Source organism: Zalophus californianus, chromosome 1 (assembly GCF_009762305.2).
Source record: "Zalophus californianus isolate mZalCal1 chromosome 1, mZalCal1.pri.v2, whole genome shotgun sequence".
In the NCBI taxonomy this organism is placed as follows: domain Eukaryota; kingdom Metazoa; phylum Chordata; class Mammalia; order Carnivora; family Otariidae; genus Zalophus; species Zalophus californianus.
In genome coordinates this window covers 183,010,539-183,022,815 of record NC_045595.1, presented here as the reverse complement: position 1 = coordinate 183,022,815, position 12,277 = coordinate 183,010,539, and positions in this window count along the sequence as shown.

Genomic DNA, 12,277 nt, shown 5'->3' with positions numbered 1-12,277 from the left:
TGTGTAGCTGAAGAACCTGCTACCCACCAAGCAGACAAACTAATAAAATGTGCTGATAGGCATCATCAGAAAGGAAAAGTACAAGTGAAACATTCAGGATAGGTTCTAATAAAATTGAGCTGCTGAAAAAGACAGAAGGGAACTTAAAACAAAAATAGTAAGATAATGGGATGCCTGGGTGGCTCAGTCATTTAAGTGTATGCCTTTGGCTCTGGTCATGATCCCAGGGTCCTGGGATCGAGTCCCACATCGGGCTCCTTGCTCAGAGGGGACCCTGCTTCTCCCTCTGCCTGCCACTCCCCCTGCTTGTGCTCTGTCTCTTGCTCTCTCTCTCTCAAATAAATAAATAAAATCTTTAAAAAAAATAGTAAGATTATTTGAGAAGATTCAAAAATAATCAAAAGTTGGACTTTCGATAAGATAAATGAAAATAAAGTTGGCTGGGTAAAAAAAAAGAGGTAGAAAAAATATACAAAATTGGGAATCAGAAAGGAAAACTAGCTATAGATACAGAAAAGAATCAATAATTATGAGAAAACAACTTCTGTAAATGTGTGGCCACAGAAGTAGGTTAAGGATGAGTTTCTCAGTCAAGGGCTTTCCCAATGGCAGAAAAATCCTCAAATCTAAGTAAATTATTTGATAGATGTCAATTAAAGTCAAGCAGAACTCAATGGGGAGCATTCCAAGGCTGAGAGGGACAGAAAAAAATTAACTAGTTAAATAATTAACTGCTTTTCCTGGATAACGCGTTTTACAATTACATACTAGCAATTCTAGTAAACTCATCTATCCAAATTGCTGTTTGTCCTAAAACTGTCCCCTCATATTTGACCTAACAGTCCCAAATAATTATTGTTTGCATCAGTGCAAACAGATTCTCACCAACTACCATTGCTAGTTATAAAGTAGTCCTACTCTGGCAAAATGAAATAATAAAATAAAATAAATAAAATTAAATAAAAATTAAAAAATTAAAACCAAGTTTAGATCTGAGCTATAAATCTGTCACTTTGTATGAGAGGTGAGCTTGATTAGTATTCAATAGGTGCTGGTAAAAAAATCTGCATCCTTGTTTGTTGATTCTTCATGGAGGATATCTTCTAATCCCCCTGAGTTCTATTATCATATGTTCTCCTGTTTCTATTCTGCAGACAATGAATTAAAGTTGACTAGAGTGCCTCCAGAATAGATTTTAGGAGATAATTGGAATCTGGAGATACTTTTGGCTTTATGAATATTTAGGAGATTCTAAAACTTAAGGGAATAAACAACTTCCCCCAGGAAGAACATGAAGAAGAGGTAATATTGCAAATAAAATAGAAATGATCATCAGAGACAGAAGGAGTAAGATATTTGGTTCTGTTCCTGGTCTCAGTTCTGTGTCATTTTGCATTATTTTCATCCTTCTTTTCTGCATCTAGAGAAGAACAGGTTTGAATGCTTTTTTTTTTTTTTTTGAAGATTTTATTTATTTTTCAACAGAGAGAGAGAGACAGCGAAGAGAGGGAACACAAGCAGGGGGAGTGCAAGAGGGAGAAGCAGGCTTCCCGCTGAGCAGGTAGCCTGATGTGGGACTTGATCCCAGGACCCTGGGATCATGACCTGAGCTGAAGGCAGATGACTTAGCCACCCAGGCGCCCGGTTAGAATGCTTTTAACCATTTCATTCTTTATTCTGTACTTCAAGCTCTGCACAGTGCAATTGATAGACTTGCAGAACAAACTTTTCCTGGGGAAATGACTGACTTTTCACACTCATTGAGACTAACATTTGGAAAGTAAAAAGAAATCAGGAAGAAGGGAAAGGAGGCTGGATTCTTAGCCTATCTATGTAATAATGAGTTCCTTGCTATAAACCAAATGAGTTAATTGCATCCATAGGAACAATTTAATTTAATTTAATTGGAATGTGAACAGAGAGATGTCTGAAGGCATCAAATCACACCTGGAAAGTAAAAAGTCATAATCTTTCCCATTAAGTTAAATGAGGAAATGGCCAATTTTAAGAATGACTCGTGATGCCTACAAGAATATGACCCAAGTTTTCTTTTTAAAATAATCTGCAATGTAAAATTGTTAATTCATCTGTAATGTTTTGTATACAGTTGAAAATCTAGATTATATTAAATATGTATGGCTATGTAAATTAAGGCCAAATTTTTTAAATGTCAGTTTAGCCATAAACGAATGGTATTTGATATATAAACAACTAAAAAAATGGGTAGAAAGGTGCATCATCTAACATCAATAATCATTTTAAAGAGCCTTCATAGTTATTACATGTTTTACTCCTAGGGCCAACCCTATATACCCTCTTCATATAGCCAACCCTATATGATAAGTATTATCATATAGTTTTTCCAATAAGGGAACATGAAACAGAAACAAAAACAAAAACAAAAACTTAAGTGGTTTCTTTAAGTCAATTAAAAATAAATGCTATCTGTAAGATAAAAATTTAGATATCCCAAGTCCTGTTCCTGTTTTTTAAAATTACATCAGCCAATCAGAATATATGTACATGTTTAATAACCATCTTTGTTATTTCATTAACATTATTAATCCATTCATGTTCAGCTAACATCAACTTTTTTTTTAAGATTTTTATTTATTTATTTGACAGAGAGAGAGAGAGAGAAAGCGAGAGCAGGAACACAAGCAGGGGGAGTGGGAGAGGGAGAAGCAGGCTTCCCGCTGAGCAGGGAGCCCGACGTGGGGCTCGATCCCGGGACCCTGGGATCGTGACCTGAGCTGAAGGCAGATGTTTAACAACTGAGCCACCCAGGCGCCCCAACTAACATCAACTTTATTCCAAATATTCACCTTTGTCTTTTTGCTATCCGTTTTCTTTTCCTCTGAGATGATATATCACTGATCCATATGTAATGCTCACTCCTAAATTTATGGAAAGAATTGACATACTCTTAAATATCTATCAAGTAATTCTCAATTTAAGGAATGATTTTTGTTTAAGGTAGGGATTTTCTTTTCTCTTACTTTTTTATTTTTATAAAAGGTTTTATTTATTTATTTTGGGGGGCAGTGAACAATAGCAGTGATGGGGCAGAGGGAGAGAGAGAGAGAGAATCTCAAGCAGACTCCACGCTGAGCATGGAGCCAACTTGGGGCTTGATTGCAAGACCCTGAGATCATGACCTGAGCTGAAATCAAGAATCAGATGCTTAACTGACTGAGCCACCCAGGCGCTCCTAAGGTAGTGATTTTCATGAGCAGGTCAGAAGTGGATCATCTGTCTCTTCGAAGTCTGATTTGTCTCTGGAATAGGCAGAGAGTAAATGCTTTATATAAATTCATCATCTCATCTCCTAACTCTTTTGAGCACAGTAAATTTAAGTTTTACTTCATTCAGAGGACCTTAAATCTTTCAACATCCAAAGTTAGCATTTGTTATTTTTTATGTATTACATTTTGTTACCTCATTTTAAAACTCTTTATAAAGCATTACTTTCTGAAATTTTATGAAAAAGTGATGTAGCATCCATAGAGATTAAAAGTGTATGCTCTAAAACCAGAGAACTTAGGTTAGAATCCCAGCTCCACCACCCCCAACTTCAGGCAAGGTACCACATCTGGTGTCCACAGTATGATTATCATAAAATGTGGATCTACTTCTGTGTAATGGACAGACTCCGGTATCCAACCCCTGGTTGGTTCATCCCTTCGTGTAATTACTTCTCTTGGTGCATGGGCAGGACCTGTGATTTGGTTCTAACCAACAGAATATGGCAAACAGGATAAGGTATCATTCTAGTGATTACATTATATTATATAAAGGCATAAAATTCCTACAAAACTCTCTCCATAGACTTACTCCTTTGCAGACTTTAAAGAACCATGTAGTCATATTAGAAGACCCACAAAGCAAGACTGGCTTTTAGGAGTTGAGGCCTCTAGAAGCTGAGAGCAGCCTCCACCCAATAGCTAGCATGAAGATAGGGTTCTCGGTCTTACAACTGCATGCGGAAGAATTCTGCCATCAGACTGAGTGAGCTTGGAAGCAAACTCTTTTCTAGTCGAGCCCTCAGGTGAGAACACAGCCCTCGTATTCAATCTTGTGAGACTGCAGTCTTGTGAGAGCCCAAGTGGAGGACCAGCTAACCAAAACTCAGACACCTGAACCACCATGACTGTGAGATAAGAAATGTGTGATGTTTTAAGCCACAGAATCTGTGGTAATGTATTACATAGGAATAGAAAACCAACATAATTGTGAGCACATATACTCTTTTGTCCAATACAAAGTACATAGTGTGTACTCAATACATATCTGCAACTGTTTTCAACATGTGGTAAAGTTTCTTTTAACTCAGTCCAGATAACATCATGTATAGATACTCATTTTTTTTAAAGATGCAAATACTAATATTTTATTGCATACCTTTTACAATGAGAATGTTATAACCTTAACAAAACTAGTCAGAAGCCACTAAAGGGAAGATATTATTACAAACTATAGTTGAAATATTGAGAGGTAAATTTACACACACACAACTGCATATATACTATATATGTCATTGCTAATCCAAATATAATGTGTACATTACATATATATGCATATTACGTTTTCTTACATATTATATATTAGACATGATGTGTATATGTGTGTGGGGGGTGTGTATTTGTTTTTTTGTTTTAGTTTCTATTTTTGTTCTTTTAATTCTTCTTCTTTTTTTTTTTTTTTTTTACTTCCAGACCTTATGCTGCCTGAGGTAGTGGCTCTAACTTTTGATTGTAACGGGAGCACAACAGTAGCATAGTATGTGATGGGTAAGAAACATAAAATACATTCTAAATGATTGACTTTATCAAAAGATGCACTTATACAGTTTAGTTAGAAGACAGTTATTGAGCAACAATTATGATCCAGGACATATGATACAAACTGAGGCTTTACATAATTTCAATAGGACTCTAATCTCTAAAAATTTATTGTCTAAAAATAGAATCAGCTATGCATAAGCAAGCATTTACCACAAGTTAAGTGTTAATAGATATATCAAAGGTTAGAATGCAGAATTAAGCGGGGCAATTTCCTGGTTGATTGGGCCAACTAAAGCACTGTGGAAATGAGGATACACATGAAAAGGAGGCATTCACAGGTTGAAGATATTGGAAGAGAAGATAGTTTTTTTCCTTATTATGAAGATAAAGGTCAGAACCTTTACTGGCAAAGAGTCTGAAGAGTACTGGACAAGACATCATCATTGGGTCAGGTAGCTCCCTGGTACTCTTCTCATCTGAGAGAAAGAAGTAAGGAAATATCAGCCATAGCCTCACACTTCCAAATGCATTGGTTTTTGACCTGAAAATACAGGACCTTGTCCAGTTGGCTTCAAAACTGTTTTGTTTTTAGGAAAAAAAATTCAATAATTTTTTTTCCTGCTTCTTTAATTTTGCTCTGCCTTCTAATTTTTATGTTACTCTTGAACAAACAACTACAAAATCATTTTTGAAGGCAGGAAATGGATCTCTTCAAGTCATCACAACTGTTTTCTGTCACTTTCTCTGGAGGGTGACTAGTTCTTTACTTTTAATTGTTCAAATCATTTCTCTCGATTACCCTCCCTCCCCACCCAAACTCCCATTGAACATTTTGAAATTCCTCATCATATTGTGAATTTTAGTTGCTTTGATATTATATCTCTGTGGTTTAGCCTTGTCACTAATTATGGGATATGAATTCCTCAAATGTCCAAGTAGATTGAAGGGTTGGAACCACAGCAAGTAGGAAAAGATACTTGAGCTGCAGTGTGATATGCTTACTCAGTGATCAGACTAAGTGATTACAGTAAGGCCAGAAATTTATTGATTTATTTTTGCCTATTTGTTTTATTTTTTAAAAGAATAAATGCATTATATTGATATGTATATGTGTGTTCTATTCATGTATGTAGTTTATATTTATCCAAGATGTTTCTCTCTCCCTCTCTCTTTTCACACACACACACACACACACACACTCTCTCTCTCTCTCTCTCTCTCTCTAGGCCTTAACAGCATTACATTGCTCACTGTCCTTGAAAAGATAAATGGATAACTTATAACCATAATTATACTTACTCACTGGTGTAATGAAGAGAATTAGGAAATGTGTACACAATAGCAGTGCAGGAGAGAGGAATCATAATTGGCAACTATTAATCTAATAGAAAAAGAGATGGCTAGAATAATTAACACATGCCACACAGAGTGATCGTTTATGATAAGGATGACTGAAAAGACAGCAGCATTACTTAGATTTTCCCAATGGCAAAGAAAGCCAGAGCAAAAACAAAATGAATCTTTGGCCCAGACAGCAAACCATCATGTTTACTGAGCTGTGGTGAAAGTAGCCTCTTTAGGAATCCATTTGGTAATTCTCCTTTAACCCCTGCATTTACAACTAAAGAATCACATATTCTTGTTTCTTTTCATAAAATTTGGTCAGCAGCACGCTAAAAAAAATAATGCAAACTATATTTAAAGTAACTTTAACCTTAAAAAAACAGAAGAGCCACTTATTTCACCAGCAAAATGAATGTATTTAGAAAAGCAGCAGAATTATAATTCAGGACATGCAAACTATGGCAAACCATAGGCAAGTCTAGAGAACAAAAAAGAGGACTTATATTTTATAGGGAAAAAGAACGTTGGGAGGAGCTTTGAAAAAAGTCTACTGGAGGAAAGCGGGAGTTCAAGGTGGTGATAGTTTCACATTGACTGAGTTGTGGCAGTTTCTCAGTGACTGGGCTGTTGCTGGGCTGTCGCTGGGCCAGAAGGAAATCTTCCTTCCTTTGGCTGGGGTAGTACAATAAACTTCCTCCTGGCCAGGAACATGAGATAGGCTTCTATGGAAAGTTTGGTTTTATCCCCTTTAAGAAAGACATTATATTCTTTTTTTAAAAGAGAAATAAGCAAGCCCTTCACCACATCAATCCTCTATTCTTATCTCTAAAGCAGGATTAATAGTAACAATTATAATTTATTGAACATTTCTTATAAGCTAAATACTGTGGTAATTACATACATTATCTCTTTTACTCTTTAAAAAAATCCTATAAAATCATTACTATTATTTCTGTTTTACAATCTTCCCAAATTTTTTATTCAAGTTTGAAACGTAGGTCTTTTTTGACTCCAGTGTTCCTGATATTAACCGCTAGGTCACATTTTCCTACATACACCACAGATTCTAAATTGAAATATAAGTATAATAGTTTATATATTAAATAATTATTTTCATATTGCTTGAAATAGCCAATAAAAGTACTTATATAAATTATCCAATGTTGTTTATATATAATTAAATGTAGTCAAAAGATAACTCTTTAAAAGAGTTGCACTATAGTTACAGGCCTACCAGAGAACTGAGGTCACGGGGCAAACTGCCAAATCAAAATTTGGAGAGTCAGGCATAGCTGGAGAGTTGGAACTGAGATTTGCTCATGTGAAACAAAAACCACTGGAGCCATAAACAGGTAGGAACATCAGTGTAAGTTTGATCAAATGGTAGAGGCTGAGTGTGGACTTGTCTGAGAATGAGAAACCCCCAGGTGCTGCAGTCTCAGCATCCCTGTTCACACACACACACACACACACACACACACACACACACACTTGTGAGCTTTCCTTACTGGACCTCCATCAGTTTCTCACCTTAAAGATTGAGCAAGATTCCCTCCTGGACCCAAAAGGGACTGGGAAAAGTGACCATTATTAAATATGCCTAGAGGCTTCTTCAAATGAAAGGTGCACTCTCCAGTTAATGGGACTTGCCAAGAGCCAATGTTGAAACATTTTCCCAGCTGGGAAAAGATTTTCTTCCCCATTCAAATCCTCATTAAATTTTCCTGAGTCACCTGAAGAGAGGGGCAGGAACATAGTTAGTGGGAGACAGGGTTTTAAGACAATAGACTGCAGCCAGGGAAGGTAGTAAAGGACAGATAAGAATATATATATATATATTTACACAATGAGAGGAAGGTCAGAAACACTAGTGAAGGCCACAGTTTTGAAATACAGACTCACTAAAAGACTGACATTTAATTGAAAGGTTATAGAACACTTCCTGTAAAAATGAGTAATGGGATACCTCACTGAAATGGAAGTTTCAGCAAGGGGAACTCTCACATCTTACCACTGGTACTCAACTGCAGACCTAACAGGAAGAGACTGACTTAACCTTACCTGTGGATACTACTGTACTATTCCAGCTGGAGAAAGAGATGCTTTCCTTACCCCCTTCCCACTCCGCAGACTCCTGCTGGGCAACAGCTCAGCCAATGAACAGCCACTAAACTTCAATCTCCCAGTTTACTCCAATGGTCTTTTAGTTTATAAAGGCCTTCCCAACTTACACCTTTTCTTCTTAAAGTCTATCTTTTCTTCATTCTGCAGAGTCAACTCTGATTTTGCCACAATTTGTTTGCCCATATTGCAATTCTCTTTAATTCCTGTACAAAGCCATCTTTGGTTGATAAAATCCCTGGCAGCTTTTTGTTTGTTTTGTTGTTGTTGTTTTAATTTTTAGAGGGAGAGAGAGAGAGAGTAAAGAGAGAGAGAGAGCAAGAGTGCAGGGGAGGGACAGAGAGAGAGGGAGAGAGAGAATCTTAAGCAGGCTCCGCATCCAGTGCGGAGCCCAACATGGAGCTTTATCTCACAAGGCTGAGATCATGACCTGAGAGGAAATCAAAAGTTGGAGGCTTAACCAACTGAGTCACTCAGGAACCCTAATAACTGGCAATTTTTATGTTTAAGATTAACGTTCTCTTTCCCCATGCTTTACCACCACCTCATAGAGCCCCAGTGTAATAACAGTGGATTACAAGTGAAAGAGATGCAAGACATAGAATCTCTCTGAGGAGAAATACCTAAGGAAGCCCACAAGCCAAGAGGAGAGGGGGGGAAAAAACCCCACAAAATACTAGAGGAATTGTAACATCTATCACCTATAAAAAGAGCAAACATTAAATACAGTTCAGCTTCTAACTAGATTAACAAAAAAACTTCATAGTAAAGGCCTAATTACTTCAATTATATTATGAATTAATATTTATAAAATATTCTATCCAATAATAACAGAACATCACATTCTTATCAAGTTTGCATGGAACATCCACCAAGACAGAGCTCATTCTGGGGCATAAATCACATCTTGACAAATTTAAAGAATAAAAATCATACAAAATATGTGATGGGACCAGAAGGGAATTGAATAAGAAGTATGTAACATAAATAGAAAGTCCCCAAATATTTGGGAATTAAAAAACACATTTCTAAATAGATCACTGATCAAAGAAGTTTCTAGAGAAATTAAAGAAAATTTCAAACTAAATAAAAATTTTAAAGGAAACCTTACCAATATTTGTAGGATGCAGGGAAATAGAGATTAAGAGAAACTTATGATTGATCTATATATTAGAAAGGAAAAAAGATGGGGCACCTGGGTGGCTCAGTCGTTAAGTGTCTGCCTTCGGTTCAGGTCATGATCCCAGGGTCCTGGGATCGAGCCCCGCCTCGGGCTCCCTGCTCAGTGGGAGGCCTGCTTCTCCCTCTCCCACTACCCTTGCTTGTGTTCCTGCTTTAGCTGTCTCTCTCTGTCAAATAAATAAATAAAATTTAAAAAAAGAAAGGAAAAAAGATAAATAACTTAGATTTCCATCATATAAAATTGTGGAAAGATGAACATATTAAATATAGAGTGAATGAAATTTGGAACAGGAACTCAATAGAGAAAAATTAACAAAACCAAAAATTGGGTCTTTGAAATGATCAATAACATTGATAAATCTCTAGCCAGAATAACAGAAATAAAAGAAAATACATAAATTACTAGTATCAGAAATATGTGAGAGGTGATCTCTATTGATAGTTTCAATAGACATTCAAAAGAAAAGGAAATACTGTAAACAACACCATGATCACAGATGTAATCTTAGATGAAATGAACCAATTCTTTGAAAGACATTTTTGAAAGTTTCTTAAGAAGTTCAACATAATTTTATCATACATCCAGAAATTGTGCTTCAAGGTATTTACCAACTTACTTAAAAATCTAGGTCTGCACAAAAACATGCATGAGGGAGTTTATAGCAGCTTGTTTAATAACTGAAAAAAAAACGGGAACCTAGCAAATAACCGCCAATGAATGAATAAGTGAACCACTGTACATAGCTACAATGTAATAATATTCATCTAAAAAAGCAATGAAATGTCAAATCAAATCATGAAAAACCACACATGAATCTTAAATGCATATTAGTAAGTGGAAAAACCAGGCTGAAAATGTTGCATTCTGTATTATTACATTTATATGACATTCTGAAAAATGCAAAGGTATAGAGTTAGTAAAGAAATCAATGGAAGACAGAAGTTTGGGGAGGAGAGACATAGTGGATAAATGAAGCACAAAATATTTTTTAGAGAAGTTAAATGATTTTGTATTATATTGTATTGGTGGATACATGTTGACACCATGTAATTGACCCAAGTAATTTTGGAAATGAGTGGAGCCTATAAGACTAAAAGGAGGAACTATGCCTAAGCACTGTACTCTAGTTGAAAAAATTCTGTCCGTAATGGGTATGGGTTATCCATTCTGAAACCATGATACATGTACACTGGAAATGAATGTTGAAGTAAATGGATAGCATATGAGACCAGGTTCCTTCCTCACTATTAGAGTAGGAGATTAAAAATAAATAAAGGGAGAAGGCTGAAATGATCCACATGGTATCAATTAGGGCTGGAGACATCAATCTGAAGACATGCTGGTTCAATATAGATATAGGAGACACACAGGGAAATATTAATAGACAGGTGTATACACACAGAGGTCAATATACACACATGTTTGTTCTTGTTCTGTCAGCTGAGATGGCCTGGAAGCCATGAGACCCTAGTAGCAGTAAACATTCCTTACACCCAGAAACTGTTTTCCACCATTGTCTAATAAAATGAGCTACAGAATCTTAAAGAAATGGCATATTTTAGGGCTTGGAACATCTTGTAGTGCCAGAGAGTAATGAAGTGCTCAAAAATATATACCACAGAGAAGAGACACAGGTGACAACTGAAAGAACCCCCAGGGGCCACAGCTGGTAAAATTTATAGCAACAAAATAGTGTTGGATCATAACCGTAGTATAAAATACACATCCATGAATACATACTGGTATTAATAAATAACTGAATATCTAAATGGGTGAGAAGTTAAATATTAGCCAAGATTTTTAGTACTATCATCATAATTATTACTAATAAAGACCAATTCAATTAATGAAGCTGTGAATGACAATTTTCTCTTCCAGTAGCATCAGTTCTGAAGAGTATACCTATTGTGTTTCATTGTTGAGCCTTATTCCGGTAAAATTGACAACGGGCTGAAATTCTTCAATGAGCAAAGAAGGCAGCGAAATAAAATGTTGCTGACTTAAATTCTTGCAGTTACTCAAAGAAGCACTGTAGAGCAAAACATATATAAATCCTCTTTAAGGTGAAACTTGGTGGCCATCTTGGTGATTATTATTTAATATAAATTTTCTGCTTATCACTAGATTCTGTGTCCTAGTTTTAAAATACTTCCTCCTGGAGGGGCATGAATCTTTGAGAAAGTAATTATATTTCATCATAAATAAAGCATAGAATCACTAAAGATTAAACAAAGACATTTACATGTGTACATGTAAAAGCATAAGCAAATGCATAGATGGTTTCACAAATGGTAGAAAGATACGTACACACATACACACACATACACACATAATACATATATAGATTAAAGGAATCAGATAGCTTCTGAGAAGGAATAATTTTAATTACAATCTCATACATGTTGATAGCTAACATTTATAGGATTGTTTCCAAATTTCCATACAGTATGCTAAGGTTTTACATAAACTATTTTAGTTAAATATCATAACAGTTCTATGACAAAAACACTATTGGTTTCCTTTATTTATAGATAAATAAACTGAGGCATACAGAGATTCAACAATTTACTCAAGACCCAAAGTAGTGAGGGACACCTCAATCAGTTAAGCATCTGCCTTCAGATCAGGTCATGAACCCAGGGTCTTGGGATCAAGTCCCACAATGGGCACCTTGCTCAGCAGGGAGGCTACTTTTCCCTCTGCCTGCTCTGCTTGCCTCTTCCCCCTGCTTGTACTCTCTCTCTCACAAATAAATAAACAAAATCTTAAAAGAAAAGAAGGAGAGGAGAGCCAGGATAATTTCCCTGTTCTTTCAGCCCCAAAGCCCATGGTCTTAATCATATTT